General features: G+C 40.1%; 1 protein-coding gene across 1 annotated transcript in view; it reads left to right on the forward strand.

Moving 5' to 3' along the window:
* The window catches only part of PPM1E (protein phosphatase, Mg2+/Mn2+ dependent 1E), a 231,637-nt gene that overhangs the window by 176,216 nt on the left and 36,817 nt on the right, over positions 1-18,604 (forward strand). The window lies entirely within an intron of this gene.

The following is an 18,604-nucleotide window of genomic DNA, read 5'->3' on the forward strand; positions in this document are numbered from 1 at the left end:
AAATAAATATAAATAAATAAATAAATAAATAAATAAATGGCTAGGCTGTATTAGAAGTTGATGATGTCTATGCAAAAAGAAAAAGACATATGGCATAAGAGGATTCGGAAATGCAGGGAGAAGAGGAGGAACCATCAAAGGACACTGAGAAGACAGAACCCTGGGAGTAATATAGGAGAATGTGACGTTATAGAAGCTTAGAAAGTGTACCAAGGTAGACGACATGATCAGTAGTCAAATGCTCCTGAGTGAAGTGGACCTGAGAACAGACTATTGGATTTAGCAAAAGGAAGGTCACTTATGTGATGTTGACAAGAGCTGTTTCAGTAAAGATGTGCTATCTAATTTCTTCTCGTCATGAAGAAAGGATGACAAGAAAGATAGTTACCACTAAGACCTCTTATTTTTGTGATCTTATAGCAGTAGTGGTAGTTTGATCTTTGGTAAATTTGTAACATCTAGATTGCTATTCACAGAAGACTTAGGATAACTTTGGTTTTGCTTGCATGTCAACCTGATCAGTGTGATCAAATGGTTGGTAAGATTATACTGTTAGCAGCAGTATGGAATGAGATTTCTGTTGTGAACCCCAAACCCAGAACTGCAGGAACTAGTCCTTTGGTAGGTTACATTGTTTAGGTATAGAAAAACTAATGAAGAGAATCGGTGGTGTGTGGGCATTGCAATCAGTTGACTCCAGGTGGCATTCCTAGAGGTTGCTATAGAAAGAAAGAAAATAGCTTAAATTCAGCCCCGATTTTAATTCTGTATAGTCCACTAAGAAAAAGAATACTAAGTCAGGTGGAGAACTTGCCTTCATTATTTTTAGCTTAATGTGTTATTCTAGATTTAGAATACATATGATTAACTGGGGTGAGGGGATAATCAGAAATTCAATATTTAACTGCTGTCATCCTAGCAAGGGCATACTGAGTCGACAGCATCATCATAATATGTGGGCTGAGATGAGGCTGCTCCAGACGAGTCTCTCTCAAAGTTAATTGATGGAAACTTCCCACCTTCAAGAATTTTTATTACCTTAGTAATGCTATGCCAAGACTGCTGAAACACAGCTGTGGGTGCTGTGCAGACGCCCACATTGCCAATGTCAGGAAGGATGTACTTTTAAACCTCTAATTTACCTAATAATGTCGTTAGTGATTTGTGTAGGTTTGGCATTGTGATGAAAATGCTTCCTGTCTTGGTTTATAACAAGAATTCAGTTTGCAGTCTTAAAATGTATATTGTCTTAATATGCATGTGGAAGATACTAACAAGTCAGCTTACAAAAAGATCTGACTAAAATACTATCCTGTCCATCTAAAGGAACTTATTATCCACCCATGGTATTTGAAAATGAATGCAAATTAAATGTTTTTATTCTGTAATAATCTATTTATCTGTTGTGGTTCCTGCTTTATAACAAGATGGCAATATTCAGTGCTGAAAGAGAGCCAGCTTTCATATTCAATCTAATCTGACTCCTTTCCTATTCTCTAATGGAAAATATGAATTGATTGGATTGATGTCAGCCTATATAGTGGAGATGGAATAATAAGCTCTTGTAAATAAATATTTTAAAAGAGGTAGGAAATAGCACTTTTGTTTCAAATATAAAATTGTATAGTAACAATATTGTTTTATATGACATTTATCACGTAGGCCTGTCTCTTTTTTTTTGTTTTTTTGAGATGGAGTCTCACTCTGTCACCCAGGCTGGAGTGCAGTGGTGCCATCTTGGCTCACTGCAACCTCCACCTCCCCAGTTCAAGTGATTCTCCTACCTCAGCCTCCCCAGTAGCTGGGATTACAGGTGCCCACCACCACACCCATCTAAGTTTTATATTTTTAGTAGAGATGATGTTTCACTTCACCCACCTTGACCAGGCTGTCTCCCACTCCTGACGTCGTGATCCACCCACCGCTTTGGCCCTCCCAAGTGGCTGGATTAGCAGGTGTGAGCCCCCAACTGCGGCCCGGGCCATAGGGCGTGTCTCTTTAAGAAAACAAATATATACTTGGGCAGGCGTGTGACCACGGCCTGTAATGCCCAGCACTTTGGGAGGCCTGAGGCCGGGTGATCACCTGAGGTCAGGAGCTCAGACCCCGCAGCCTGGCAATATGGTGAAACCTTGTTCTGTACTAAAACAGCAAAAATAGGTGGGCCGTGGTGGGCGGGCACCTGTAATCCCAGCTACTCCGAGAGGCTGAGGCAGCAGAATCAGCTTGAACCGCGGGAGCTGGAGGTTGGCAGTGAGCTGATATGGCGGCCCACTGCAGCTCCAGTCTGGGTAACGGAGTGAGACTCCATCTGGAAAGAAAGAAAGAGAGAAAGAGAGAGAGAGAGAGAGAGACGAGAGAGAGAGAGAGAGAGAGAGAGGAGAGAGGGAGGGAGGGAGGCGGGGAGGGGAGGAGGGGAGAGAAGGAAGGAAGGAAGGAAGGAAGGAAGGAAGAAGGAAGGAAGGAAGAAGGAAGAAAGAGGAAAGAAAGAAAGAAAATAATACAAAATGTTGAAGGATTCTTTCCTAATGGATTCACTGCAAAGATTGATTGCATTTATCAAAATAAATATATATTTAATGTTTCAGAATACACCCACAGCATAAAGCAGAGTATTCCTAATTATTTATAGTAAGAATATATTGCATTTGTTTCCACTCTAATGGACTATGTGAAAACCTTTGTTTGGATCTGAAGTGTGTTTATACTTTTAAGCTGCCTTTGTCCCATCTTTGAAATTAAAAAACCTTATTTGGAATAGAATTATAGAAGTAGAATTTTAGACCTGGAATTGACTTTAGAGTTACTTTATTCTAACTTCTTAATTTTCTAGTTGAGGAAATTGAAACCCAAAGACTTTAATCACCTTTTCTAAGGTTACCCAGCTATAACTAGAACCCACCTTTCTAACTCCTTATAGTTCTGCTATAATTTCTAACTCCTTGTAATTTCTGCTACTGTAGTCAAATAGTAATTAAATGGTAAGTTGGCAGAAGTTTTAGGTCTCTCTCGTGTGTGTGTAACTATATCTTTTCAGGCTCCAAAGTCAATAGTGGTCTGTAATTATTCTTCATATATATGTTTTTATCTTTGTAGTTACATGGATAAATCACAGTGTTTAAATTATAAGTTAAAGTGATTTCTGAGTATCTATCTATGAATATATAAATAATAGTCTTTAATATATAGGTAACAAGGACCCATATATAATTAAGTCCTGAAAGCACTATAGGTGAATGAAATGCTAAGGATTCTCCTATGACTGGGCCCCATTATGAAATTTAAAGAAATCAGTACTTACCTAGAGCATAAGAAATGAACATGCTCAGTACTCATAGGCTGTCTATGCTGATACACTAATTCTTTTTTTTTTTTTTTTTTTTTTTTTGAGAAGGAGTTTTGCTCTTGTTGCCCAGGCTGGAGTGCAATAGCACGATCTTGGTTCACTGCAACCTCCACCTCCTGGATTCAAGCAATTCTTCTGCCTCAGCCTCCAGAGTAGCTGGGATTACAGGTGTGTGCCACCACGCCTGGCTAATTTTTTGTATTTAGTAGAGAGGGGATTTCACCATGTTGGTCAGGCTGGTCTCAAACTCCTGACCTCAGGTGATCACCCACCTCGGCCTCCCAAAGTGCTGGGATTACAGGCATTCGCCACCACGCCTGGCCCACTAATTCTGATAGTGACTTGAATGGTTCCCATAATGATTTAACATCTGTCTCCTGCTTCAACCCGGTCCCCAGATACTAAAACAAACTGAAATAATTTATGTAAGTAAAGTACCGAACTATTAAAGGTTATTAGAATGCAGTTACATTTTTATAATTCAAAATCTTCCACCAAGCATGTTTTCAGCTGTGGCTATTTTTGAAGTAGAATTGAGGAAGCAAGATAAATATCTGGAGGATAAAGATGATGCTAGCCAACATGAGCTGCAGGAAAGAACAGTCAGAACATTCATGACTATAAGTTTTGTGGGGGTTTTATGTGTGTTTGTAGAACACTTATTGTTAGCTTAAAGCAAGCGAGACCCCATGCTTTGTCTACAAAGCTCAATTTATGAAGTTTTAATAGAGCCTGGATTTTTGCTTTACAATTTATAACATCAAGAAAGTCAGTATGCACAGAAATTCAGATATGTATTCATGAACATAAATAGCCTTAATGAAGTGGAATGTGTTACTTATGTGACTAAACTTAAAATTAAAACTAAATAGGCCCCATTAATGATTTTCACCATTGTTTAAGAAGTATTTATGTATATAATTTTTATATGCCTTAGACATAAAATAGGCAAAGATTTTATTTCTGTCTATGAATATATAAAATTTGTACTTTGATACCTAAAACAAACAAGAAAGCATCAAATTGGTATGTATGGAAAAAATTTCCTTCTGTTCTCAGGATGTGAATTGCTTGAAGATAAAAATGAAAGCACTTCAAAATATCTGTTTATATACCTAAAAAGAAAAGCATTATTCTTGGACTATATTTGAGAGTCCTAACAAGATTAATTTGACTTGGACACAGAGTCCCCCAAAATGATACTGCAAATATTAAGGAATTTCTAATAATATTGCAGTTCCACAGTGTTCTCAACACAATGACATTTATAAGCCTAGTACTCCAAACTGCCATGAGTATTGGCTCTCTTTTGATATTTGCTATGCTTATTACATTTGCCAAACTTTAAAACTTTCTGTATCAGGATCTTTCAAGCATTTTAAGAGAAATGATGAAAGAAAGCAACTTGCTATGTTATTATCATGTTAGTCACTCCTAGTGATTCTCTTAAAATGACAAGCATTAATGATAAGCTTTTATTTGAGGTGTATCAAACATTCTCTGATGTGACTGCTTTAAAATATATTTGCAATTCTGATTTTTCAGAAATCACTTCCAACTCAAAGTCAAAACCGTAAAATTATTCATGCTAAGTGTTACAGCTTTCTGACATGTAGGAATAACTGATGTGGGTGAAGCATCTAGCTTGATGTTTTATATCTAGCTATTAGTCAGCTAATCCTCCTCCCTACTTCACTGAAAATATTTTCATTCTGTCTGACAAAAGGTAAAAAAAATTATATTAACTGTGACTAAAAATGTATTGCAGATGACACATTAATGAGACTAATGTTTCTTGCCTTATTCTCTAAACTTTTCATTTCTTATATTTGGTGAATCTACATCCAGATAGTTTAATAATTACACAGAAGTTATCCTTTTCTTTTGGAACTCTGATGGAACAAGATTACAATAAAGGTTTTCAGAGCATTTTTGTTTTTTGGGTTTTTTTTTTGAGACAGCCTCACTCCATCACCCAGACTGGAGTGCAGTGGTGTGATCGGGGCTCACTGCAACCTATACCTCCCAGGTTCAAGCGATTCTCGTGCCTCAGCCTCCCATGTAGCTGGAGTTACAGGTGTGTGCCACTGTGCCTGGCTAATTTTTGTATTTTTAGTAGAGACAGGGTTTTGCCACATTGGCCAGGCTGGTCTCAAACTCCTGACCACAGGTGATCCACCCACCTCGGCCTCCCAAAGTGCTGGGATTACAGGCATGTACCACCACACCCGGCCCAGATCATTTTTAATGTAAATTTAAAAACAACTCAGTAAATTCCATAACTATATACTAAAAGTTCACATAGGTAAAACATTTGGAATGCATCAAGTTAATCAGAGTAAGACTTGACAGAAATGTAAAGATAAGCAATTTTTACAAAGAGATTAGGTCTGTGAAGAAACATTTTGACTCATCAAGAAAAATTCAGTTAATCTCCATAGCATGGAAGGAGACATGGTAACATTGTTTTTAAAGCATTTGAATTTTAAAGGGATCCCATCAATTTATTTCATAATTGTTAAAGAGTAGTAGCTTTAAATTTTTTTCATCATAATTCAGCATATACTTACCTACATATATATATGTGAAACAATACTTTACCTCATGCACCTTATTCTATTTTCTTTAAAAAATGCTGGTCATGCCAGGTGCGGTGGCTCGCACCTGTAATCCCAGCACTTTGGGAGGCTGAGGTGGGCGGATCATGAGGTCAAGTGATCGAGACCATTCTGGCCAACATGGTGAAACCCCGTCTCTACTAAAAATACAAAAATTGGCTGGGCGTGGTGGCAGGCGCCTGTAATCCCAGGTGCTTGGGAGGCTGAGGCAGGAGAATTGCTTGAACCCGGGAGGCAGAGGTTGCAGTGAGCCAAGATCGTGCCATTGCTCTCCAGCCTGGGGGACAAGAGTGAGACTTCATCTCAAAAAACAAAAAAAAAAAATGCTGGTCACAATTCATACATTAATTTAATTACCCACTAATGGATCATAAACTGCAATTTGAAAAATACTGATGAATAGCTGGGTGCAGTGGCTCACACCTGTAAGTACTTTGGGAGGCTGAGGTGGGAAGATCGCTTGAGAGCAGGAATTCAAGACTAGACTGGGCAACATAGTGAGACTATGTCTCTAAAAACCAAAAAAGGGGGCATGGGTCATGGTGGCTTGCACCTGTAGTCGTAGCTCCACAGGAGGCTGAGGTGGGAGGATTGCTTGAGCCCAGGAGTTTGAGGCTGCAATGAGCTATGATTGCACCACTACACTCCAGTCTGGGCAACACAGCAAGACTCTTGTCTCAAAAAAGAAAAAGAAATATTAATGAATAATCAAATAATTTTCTAATTTTTTTTCCTCGAAGACATAGAATGTAAGCATTGCCATTTTATGTATTCCTGAACCACTCACTTACTTGGAGTCATCTAGACCTTGTTATCAAAAATTGCATCGGCTCAAAAATCTTGTACACAAGCATCCTGCTCTCAAACTACAACATTCTGCCCTAGATTTTGTGCCCAAGTACTCCCACCTACAATTCTTTAATTACATTTAGACCACATTGATTTACAACTCAAGTCTGTTCTTTAAGATTTGAATATCTTAAAAAGATATTCAATTCTGTGTGATGCAGTGGCTCTCTGTAATCCCAGTTACTCAGGAGGTTGAGGTGGGAGGATCTCTTTAGCCCAGGAGTTCAAGGCTGCACTGAGCTATGATTGTGCCACTGCACTCCAGCCTGGAAAACACAGCAACATTCTGTCTCTAAAAATAAGTTAAAAAAAAAATTTTTTTTTAAAGATACCAAATCTCTAGCCAAAGATAATTGAATAAAATAAAAAGTGAATAAAAAAAAGATAACAAATCTGGCAGGGGGCGAAAATTGCAGTGAGCCGAGATTGTGCCACTGTGCTCCAGCCTGGGTGATACAGTGAGACCCTGTCTCAAAAATCAAAAATGAAAATTCCAAATCTCCATTTCTCTCCTTCACTTTATAGTGCTACCTTGCAAAACCCCAAATCCTTCTTGTCAGAGACATTTCTCTAAAACGGAAATAAAAAACAAAACAACAAAAAAAGAAAACACACAAATAAAAACCAAAAACGAACCTCAAATAAACCGCCAATCTTGCGACTCTTGATGAACTAGATGGTTCTTTCTACCTATGCATGTGCCAACATAGATGAAAAGTCATGCCATCAGAAAAACTGGTTTTATTTAAAAATTATCTCAAACTTCCCACAGTCTCTTAGCACTGTGTGACAGTCCTACTACTTTCTGATATGACTATTTCATATCGACATTGACTTCATCCCTCCTCCTCCCTTTCTACCCTCATGACCTAGTTTGTGATTTAATCCAGTGACTCTCCAAATGTGGTTCCCAGACCAGCAGCATGGGTTCATGTTTAACTTGTCAAATACGAAAATTCACAGGCCTCACATCAGGCTTACTGCGTGAGAAACTCTGTGGATGGGGCCCAGCAATCTGTGTTCTAAGAAGCCCTGCAGGTGATTCTGATGCATGAGAAAGTTTTGAAAATGGATCTTGCCTCATACTTCATTGAGAAGTCCTTCTTTAGAATGTAAGCTCTAAGAGGGCAGTTTTTTTTTCTTTTTGGTTTATATATATCCTGAGCAATAGAACAGTGCCTGGTAGGCCTCAGTAAATATTTGTTGTTTCAAATCATTAAATGGGAATACCCGTCGTTTCCTGCTAACATCTAAAAATGTACTTGCGTCTGTATTGATTTTCTTCTTTTTCCAACTAAGGAAATGTGCCTCATCCTACAGTCAAATTCCACACCATTCTAAAACAACAGCAGACTTTCCCTTTCCCCTATCCCCTATCAGTTACTGCCCCATATCTCTGTTTCCCCTCTGTGCCAAATCTCCCTGCCCCCCACTCCGTAACCCATTCTAGCCTGATTTTCACTTTTACTATTCAATGGTTCTTAACAAAGTCAGTAATTTTTTTATTGTCTTTATTGAGATATAATTCACATAATATAAAAGTTACCCATTTAAAGTTTACAACTTACTGATCACAACCAGTCATAGTTTTCTTTGTTCCTTCTCTACTCCCACTGCTTCACATGACTTGCCTTTTTAAAAAAGTGTACAATTCAAGGATTTTAATATAGTCACAGTTGTTCATCCATCACCCTAAGTTCCAGAAAATTTTCATCACCCCAGAAAGAAACCCCCTACCTATTAGCAGTCACTCCTCATTCCCACCACCCCTCCAGCCCTAAGCTACCACTACTCTCTGCTTCTATAAATTTCCTATTCTGGGCTTTTCATATAATTCTTGTTATAGAATTACAAATTCTATAATAAGTGGTCTTTGTGAGTGGCTTCTATTGTTATCCATAGTGTTTTCAAGGTTCATCCACATTGTAGCATGTGTAAGTGCTTCATTCCTTTTTTTTTTTTTTTGAGACGGAGTCTGGCTCTGTCGCCCAGGCTGGAGTGCAGTGGCCGGATCTCAGCTCACTGCAAGCTCCGCCTCCTGGGTTCACGCCATTCTCCTGTCTCAGCCTCCGGAGTAGCTGGGACTACAGGCACCAGCCACCTCGCCGGGCTAGTTTTTTGTATTTTTTAGTAGAGACGGGGTTTCACCGTGTTAGCCAGGATGGTCTCGATCTCCTGACCTCGTGATCCACCCATCTCGGCCTCCCAAAGTGCTGGGATTACAGGCTTGAGCCACCGCGCCCGGCCGCTTCATTCCTTTTTATGGCTAATATTCCATTGTATGAATATATTGCATTTTATTTATCCATCAATTGATTGACACTTGGTTGTTTTTACTATTTGGCGATTATAAACAATGCTGCTATGCACATTAATGTACGAGTTTTTTGTGGATATATGTTTTTATTTCTCATGCATATATACCTAGAAGTGGAATTGCTGGGCTGGCCATATGGTAACTTTATGTTTAAAATGTTAAGGAACTGCCAAAGCAGCTGTACCACTTTTTTTTGTTTTTTTTGAGACGGAGTCTTGCTTTGTCGCCCAGGCTGGAGTGCAGTGGTGCGATCTCGGCTCACTGCAAGCTCCGTCTCCCGGGTTTACGCCATTCTCCTGCCCCATCCTCCCAAGTAGCTGGGACTACAGGCGCCCGCCACCTCGCCTGGCTAGTTTTTTGTATTTTTTAATAGAGACGGGGTTTCACCATGTTAGCCAGGATGGTCTCGTTCTCCCGACCTCCTGATCCGCCCACCTCGGCCTCCCAAAGTGCTGGGATTACAGGCTTGAGCCACCGCGCCCGGCCTACAACTGTACCACTTTACATCTCCACTAGCAATGTACCAGAGTTCCATGTATCCATATAGTTGCCAACACCTGTTATTACTAATTGTCTTTTTTGTTATAGCTATTTTATTATAGCTATCCTAGTGGATGTGAAATGGTTTCTCATTGTGGTTTTGATTAGCATTTCCCTAATGACTAATGATAATCACACACTGCTTTTTTTTTTTTTTTTCCGAGACTGAGTCTCACTCTCATACAGTCTGGAGTGCAGTGGCATGATCTCTGCTTACTGCAACCTCCACCTCCCGGGTTCAAGCGATTCTACTGCCTCAGCCTCCCAAGTAGCTGGGATTATAGGTGTGCCACCACACCCAGTTAATTTGTGTATTTTTAGTAGAGACGGGGTTTCACCGTGTTGGCCAGGCCGGTCTCGAACTCCTGACCTCAGGTGATCCTGTGATCCCAAATTGTTGGGATTACAGACGTGAGCCACCTTGCCCAGCCTCACACACTTCTGACACTAAATGTGTGTGGGGTTTTCCCACCAACCAATTCTCCATTCCTCCCTGGATATCAATTAGGTGTCTTACAATTTAACTCAATTCTGACACTAATTGCCTGGAGTTACAACAGACCCCACAGGATACGGGCTCAGTTCTGCAAGATGCCCCACCTCAGATGCCAGTTAAAAGTCTGGACCTCCTCAACTTCTGACCAACTGGTTATAAATCAAGGGTTCATACAACCTTCTCCCAAGTTAAGTAATTTGCTATAATGTCTTAAAAATTCAGGGAAACATTCACTTATGTTTACTGGTTTGTGAAAGGATATTATAAAGGATACAAATGAGCGGCCAGATAAAGAGAGATACACAGTGTGAGGTCCTGAAGGGGAAGGATCCCAAACATAAGAGGTTCTGTTGGAGGTGGCACATAGTTACGTTCACCAAACCAGAAGCTCCCAAAATCCCATCTTTTAGGGATTTGCATGGAGGCTTCATCATGTAGGCATGTTCATATAATTGTCAATCTCCCATCTCTCTCCCTTCCCTAGAAAATGAGAATAGAGTTGAATATTGCAGGCCTCTTATTATGGGTTGGTCTTTCTGATGACCAATTCCCATCCTGAAGCTATCCAGTAGCCCACCAAGAACTGCTTCATAAGACCAAAAGGCATTCATAGACCATACAGGAAATTCCAAGCTCTGACATAGAAGCTCTATGTCAGAAACCAGGTTCAAGGACTAAATATTAGAAGATGCTTCTAGTACCCCTATCATTCAGGAAATCAAAAGGGTTTTAGGGGCTCTGTGTCAGGAACCAAGGAAGAGGACAAATATATATTTCCAATTATTGTCACAGATATTGCACATCTTTTCATGTGCTTATTGGCCATTTGTATATCTTCTTTGGAAAAAAGCCTATTCAGTCCCTTTGGGTTGTCTTTTTATTACTGAAATATAAGGATTCATTACATATTCAGGATACCAGTCTCATTAGATATATGATTTGCAATTTTTTTTTGTTTTGAGACAGGGTCTCACTGTCTCTTGGGCTGTAATATAACGATGATTATGGCTCACTGCAGCCTCAGACTCCTGGGCTTAAGCGATCTTCCTGCCTCAGCCTCCCAAGTAGCTGGGACTACAGGTGTGCCCACCATACCCAGCTATTTTTTTGTTGTTTGTTTTTGAGACAGGATCTTGTTAAGTTGCCCAGGCTGATCTCAAACTCCTGGCCCCAACCTTACTGTCGCAAAGTACCAAAATTACAAACATAAGCCACTATGCCTGGCAGATTTGCAAATATTTTCTACCAGTCTGTGGGTTGTCTTTTCACTTTACTGATTTGTGATACAAAAGTTTTAAATTTTGATGTAGTCCAATTTAACATCTTTTTCTTTTCTGCTTGTGCTTTTGGTGTCAGATCTAAGAAAACTATTGCCTAATCCAAGGTCATGAAGATTTACTCCAATGTTTTTCTTTTAGGAGTTTTATGTAGTTTTAGCTTTACATTTAGGTCTATGATGCATTTGGCGTTAATTTTTGTTTATGGTGTAAGGAAGGGATCCAACTTGATTATTTTGCATGTGGATATCCAATTTTTCCAGCACCATTTGACCATTTCTTGAAAAGATAGTTATTTTTCTGTTTTTTTTTTGTTTTGTTTTGTTTTTTGTTTTTAGACAGAGTCTTGCTCTGGTGCCCAGGCTTGAGTGTGGAGTGCAGTGGCATGATCTCAGCTCACCACAACCTCCACCTCCTGGGTTCAAGCAATTCTTCTGCCTCAGCCTCCCGAGTCGCTGGGATTACAGGTGTGTGCCACCGCGCCAGCTAATTTTTGTATTTTTAGTAGACACAGTGTTTCACCATGTTGGTCAGGCTGTTCTCAAACTCCTGATCTCGTGATCTGCCCACCTCAGTCTTCCAAAGTGCTGGGATTACAGACGTGAGCCATGAGCCTGGCCTTTTTTTTTTTTTGAGACAGTCTCACTCTGTCACCCAGGCTGGAGTACAGTGGCGTGATCTCAGCTCTCTGCAACCTCTGCCTCTTGGGTTCAGGCAATTCTCATGCCTCAGCCACCCAAGTAGCTGGGATTATAGGTGTGCAACACCACAATTTTTGTATTTTTGGTAGAGATAGGGTTTCGCCATGTTGGCCAGGCTGATCTTGAAGTCCTGGTCTCAGGTGATCCACCCACCTTGGCCTCCCAAGGGGCTGGGATTACAGGTATGAGCCACTGCACCTGGCTGTTTTTTTTTTTTCCCACTTATTTGACCTCTCAGCAATTGACAGAGTTCACTACTCCCTCCTTCAAATACTCTCTACTATCTCGGTTCTCCTTTTACAGATTTTGCCATTTCTCTTTAGTTTTTATAGGTCCCTTATCTTCTACTAAGCTTCTAAATATTGGGTTTTCAGTTATTGTCACTGTATTGCGAGTTACCACAAAACTTAGTGGCATAAAACAATTATTTGTTATGCTCACAGTGTCTTTCAGTCAGAAATTAAAACTGGGTAAAGCAAGGTCCCTTATCTCTGTTCCAACTGGGGCCTCAGTTGGAAGACTTAGGCTGGGGAATTGGAATCATCTGAAGGCTTGTGAACTTACATGTCAGGCAATTGATAATGGCTACTGCCGGGGGACCTCAGGCTACATCCACATGAGCCTGTTCATGTGGTTTCTCCACATGAGCTAGTTTGGGCTTCCTCGTGGCTTGATGGCTTGGCTGAGTATCAAGAGCAAGTATCCAGAGGGAGACAGAGGAAGAAAGAGGAAGCCATGGCCTTTTGTGAACAAACTTTAAAAGTCATACAGTATCACTTTTGCTACATTTTTTTCATCTGAATAGTCACCACACCTCACCCATGTTTAGGTTAGGAAGGGAAACAGACTCTGTTTTTTTATGGGGAATGGCAAAGTTCTAAAATAGCATATGGGACCAGAAATATTGTTGTGGCCTTTTAAAAAATGATCTGCCACAGTCTTTTCTGGCCACACAATTCACATCCTTCCCATGTGCTAAATACACTCACCCACATCCCCTAAGATTTCCCAAAGTCTAATCCCATGATGGCATTAGGCTCAGGCTTGAGATCCAAGATCTCATTGAGGCCAAGACCGTGGCAGATAAGATTTCTTAGGTAAGGTTTCTTCCCTTAAAAAAAAAAAAAAAAAACCTCCAAATAAAAGTTTAATTTTATGTTTATCAAAATCTATACTATATTAGATCATTTGTGTACCAATAATTATACTGATAATGCAATGAAAAAGAAAATGTTTAACACTGGAGCCTTATGGTCACAGGAAGTTTTTAAAAATTTAATTTCAATTTTCATAGATTTTTTACTGCAGAGACATATTATATACTGCTTTGGCTAAGTCCCATAGGTTTTGGTATGTTGTGTTTCTGTTTTCATTTGTTTCAAGGAATTAGTCAATTTCCTTCTTAATTTCTTCCTTCACCCATTGGTTGTTTAGGAGCATGTTGTTTAATTTCCATGTATTTGTGTAATTTTGAATGTTTCACTTGTTGTTGGTTTCCAGTTTTATTCCATTGTGGTCAGATAAGATACTTGATATGACTTCAATTAAAAAAATGTAGTTAGCCTTGTTCTGTGTCCTAACATATAGTCAATCCTGGAGAATGTTCCATGTGCTAATAAAAAGAATGCGTATTCTGCAGCTGTTGTGTAAAATGTTCTGTAAATGTTTGTTAGGGCTATGCTATGGTTTATCTGATATTTCTTTGTTGATTTTCTGCCTAGATGATTTCTCCAATGCTGAGTTGGGTGTTGAAGTCCCCAACAGTTATTGTATTGGCATCTGTCTCTTCCTTTAGATCTAATAATATTTTCTTTATGAATATGGGTGTGCTGGTCTTAGGTGCATGTATATTTACAATTGTTATAGCTTCTTGATTTGATCCCTTTATTACTATATAATGTCCTTCTTTGTCTCTTTTTATAGCTTTTGACTTAAAGTCTGTTTTAGCTGATGTAAATATAGCTATTCCTGCTTGCTTTTGGTTTCCATTTGCGTGGAATATCTCTTTCCATCCCTTCACTTTCAGTCTGTGTATGTCCTTACAGATGAGGTGAGTTTCTTGTAGACAGCATATAATTGGGTCTTGTTTTTGTTTTTGTTTGTTTTGCTTTTGTTTGTTTTGTTGTTGTTTAAATTCATTCAGCCAGTTTCTTTTAATTGGGAATTTTATCCATTTTACATTCAAGATTATTATTAATAGATGAGGACTTATTCCAGACATTTATTGATTGTTTTCTGATTATTTTGTGTAACCTTTGTTCCTTCCCCTCTTATTATTTATTTTTGTAGTTGGGTAGTTTTCTGTAGTGATAAGATTATTTATTCCTTTCTGTTTCTCCTTTGTCTGTTGGCTCTCCTGGTGAATTTTATAATTTCGCATATTTTCATGAGGGCAGTTATCTTTTTACTTCCAGGTGTAAGACTCCCTTGAATGTTTCTCCTGGACTGGACTAGTGGTGATGAATTCTCTTATTTTTTGCTTGTCCAGGAAAGATTTTATTTCTCCTTCATTTTTGAAGAATAGCTTTCCTGGGTATAATATTCTTGGCTAGCTGGGTTTTTTTTCCTTCTATACTTTGACTATATCATCCCTTTCTCTCCTGGCCTGTAAAGTTTCTGCTGAGAAATCTGCTGCTAGTCTAATGCAGATTCCCTTATATGTGACTTGATGCTTTTCTTTTGAAAAGGAATTCTCTTTTAGAATTATTTCTTTATCTTTGCCTTTTGATGATTTGACAGCTTGGTGTGGTGGCTCATGCCTGTATTCCCAGCACTTTGGGAGGCCAAGGCAGGTGGATCACCTAAAGTTAAGAGTTTGAGACCAGCCTGACCAACATGGTGAAACCCTGTCTCTACTAAAAATACAAAAATTAGCTGGGCATGATGGTGGGTGCATGTAATCCAAGCTACTCTGGAGGCTGAGGCAGGAGAATTACTTGAACCCGGGAGACAGAGGTTGCAGTGAGCTGAAAATTACACCATTGCACTCTAGCCTGGGCTACAAGAATGAAACTCCATCTCAAAAAAAAAATTATTTTTTGACTGTAATGTGCCTTAGAGAAGACTTGTTTGGGTTGAATCTATTTGGGAACTTTCCAGCTTCCTGGATCTGAATATCCATGTCTCTCCTAAGACCTAGGAAGTTTTCAGCTATTATGTCAATTAAATATATTTTCTATACCATCTCTCTTTTCTTCTCCTTCTGCAATGCCCATAATGCAATTATTTGTTTGCTTAATGGTGTTCCATAAATCCTATATGCTTTTTTCATTCTTTTTTCTTTTCTTTCTTTTTTTTTTCTGCCTGAATTTTTTCAAAAGACTTGTCTTCAAGTTCAAAAATTTTTTCTTCTGTTTGGTCTAGTCTGCTGTTGAAGCTCCTTATTGTATTTTTTATTTCATTCATTGAATTCTTCAGCTCTAAGATTCCTGTTTGGTTTTTTATGATATCTCTGTTGAATTTCTCTGATTTTTGTTAACTGTTCTATATGTATTATATTGTATCTCATTGCGTTTCCTTAAGATGATTATTTTGAGCCACGTGTGATGGCTCATGCCTATAGTCCCGGCTCCTTGGGAGGCTGCAGCAGGAGGATTACCTGAGTCCACGAGTTCTGGCCTGTAGTGTACTATGCTAATCTGGTGTCTACACTAAGTTTGGCACAAATATGGTGACCTTCTGGAAGCAGAGAACCATCAGGTTGCTTAGGGAGGGATGAACCAGCTCAGGTCAGAAATAGAGCCGGTCAGCCAGGTGTGGTGGCTCACACCTATAATTTCAGCAATTTGAGAGGCTGAGATGGGTGAATTGCTGGAGCTTGGGAGTTCGAGACCAGCCTGGGCAACATGGTGAAACCTCACCTCTATAAAAAATATGAAAATTAGGCTGGTGGCTCATGTCTGTAGTTCCAGCTACTTGGGGGGCTGAGGTGGGAGAATTGCTTAAGCCCAGGAGGTGGATGTTGCAGGGAGCCAAGATTGTACCACTGCACTCCAGCCTGGGCAACAGAGTGAGACTCTCTTAAAAAAAAAAAGAAAAGAAAGAACGATAAATGGAGCAGATCAAAACACCTATGCCGATTAGTAGTAGGATCATGCCTGTGAATAGCCACTGCACTCCAGCCTATGCAACATTGTGAGACCTTCATCTCAAATTTTTAAGAAAAGATTATTATTTTGAATTCTTTTTCTGACATTTTACATATTCCTTATGATTGGAGTTTGTTCCTGGAAAATTATTGTATGCATTTGGAGGAGTCATGTTTCCTCAGTTTTTCACATTTGATGTGTCCCTATGTTGATTTCTACACATCTGGTAGAACAGTCACTTCTTCCAATGTTATGGAGTAGCTTTCATAGGGAAAGATTTAGTCATGTGGATGGGTCTTGGGGTGTCATTTGGATGGCTGCAGTGGCTATGGTTCTAGGTGGACACGGTGGTGTAGTTTCTTTTGCTGTAATCTGCACTAGTAATGTTTCTGAGTGTCCCAATGGCCTAGGCTGTTAGAGTTTATGGCAGCAGTCATGTAGCTTTACTGGGGTTGGGACCATTGGACTATTTCTTAGGTCAGGGACATGTGTATGCACATCATGGGTTGACCAGCTTGGGGTCTAGCTTGCTGAGGCTGTGGCCATGGACTGTTACTCTGGCTGGGGGCACATGTGCATGGCTGCCCAGCTTGGAGGTATGACAACCTGGGGTGGGACCTCCAGGCTGTTCCTCTTCTGGGTGCAGGCACACAGTTTCTTGGCCAACATGGGGTCATATCCACTGGAAGAAGACCTGCCAGCGTGTTTCTCAGGCCCTCGGCATGGGCAGGCCTAGGGTCATGTCCTCCAGGAATGGGCCTGTAAGGCTGTTTATCAGGTTACGGGCATGGGAATGTTACTGCTTGGGGGTGTGCCTGCTGGCGGTGGCTCACAGAGATATCTGCCAAGGGAAGCCTGTGGGGCTGGAGTACTAGTTTTTTGTTTCCTTTTTGTTTGTTTGTTTGTTCGTTTGTTTTGAGACAGAGTCTTGCACTGTCACCTGGGCTGGAGTGCAGCGGCATGATCTCAGCTCACTGCAACCTCCACATCCCAGGTTCAAGTGACTCTTCTGCCTCAGCCTCCCTAGTAGTGAGATTACAGGTTCCCACCACCACACCCAGCTAATTTTTTTTTTTTATTATTTTTGGTAGAGACAGAGTTTCACCCTGTTGACCAGGCTGGTCTCAAACTCCTGACCTTGTGACCCGCCCACCTCAGCCTCCCAAAGTGCTGGGATTACAGGTGTGAGCCACCACCCCTGGCCTGGAGTGCTAGTTTCTTAATGACAGCTCCTTAACTATTGTTCCACTTGACTGAAAACCTGTGAACTAAAGAGGCAATTTATCTACTCCCTTTCCCACTATAACCCAATATACAATGGTGTGGCATAGGATAATCTTCTCGTTCCCAGAGGGGGAAGCCAGGAGGCACATAGATATCACTGATCTAGAGCAATTCTCTTTTTATGTTTTCTCCCTATATGATTGTCTTAGTCTGTTTTGAATTGCTATAAAGGAATACCTGAAGCTGGGTAAATTATAATGAAAAAAGGTTTATTTGGCTCACAGTTCTGCAGCTGCATAAGAAGCACGGCACCAGCATCTGCTTCTTGTGAGAGCTTAAGAAGCTTCCACTCATTGCAGAAGGCAAAAGGGAGCCCTCATGTGGAGATCACACGTTGGAAAATGAGAGAGAGAGGGTAGGAGGTGCCCAGCTCTTTTTAATTTAATAATCAGATCTCACAGGAACTAATGGCACAAAAATTAACTCATTACCACAAGGACTACACCAAGCCATTCATGAGGGATCTGCTTCCATGACCCAAACCAGGCCCCACCTTGAATACTGGGGATCAGATTTTAACATGAAATTTGAAATATCGAAACTGTATCAGTGGTCTTTTCTATTTTTGTAGCTTTAAATATCATTCATACATTTGCAACTTCCAAATTTCCTAACATCTCAAATGCCAGACTAGAATATCCAGTTAACCATTTGACACCTTGACTAGGACATCTCAGATATTTCCATAGTTTTTTTTTCTTTTTTTTTTTTTGAGACAGAGTTTTCACTCTTGTTGCCCAGGCTGGAGTGCAATGGCACAATCTCGGCTCACTGCAACCTCCACATCCTGGGTTCCAGTGATTCTCCTGCCTCAACCTCCTGAGTAGTTAGGACTACTGAGGAGGATGGATCACCTGAGGTCAGGAGTTCGAGATCAGCCTGGCCAACATAGTAAAACCCCATCTCTACTAAAAATACAAAAATTAGCTAGGCATGGTGACGCACACCTGTAGTCCCAACTACTTGGGAGGCTAAGGCACGAGAAAATAGCTTGAACCTGGGAAGCAGAGATTGCAGTGAGCCAAGATTGCACCACTGTACTCCAGTCTGGGCAACAGAGCAAGACTCTGTCTCAAAAAAAAAAAAAA

This window comes from Rhinopithecus bieti, unplaced genomic scaffold (genome assembly GCF_001698545.2).
Source record: "Rhinopithecus bieti isolate Rb0 unplaced genomic scaffold, ASM169854v2 scaffold_57210, whole genome shotgun sequence".
Lineage (NCBI taxonomy): Eukaryota > Metazoa > Chordata > Mammalia > Primates > Cercopithecidae > Rhinopithecus > Rhinopithecus bieti.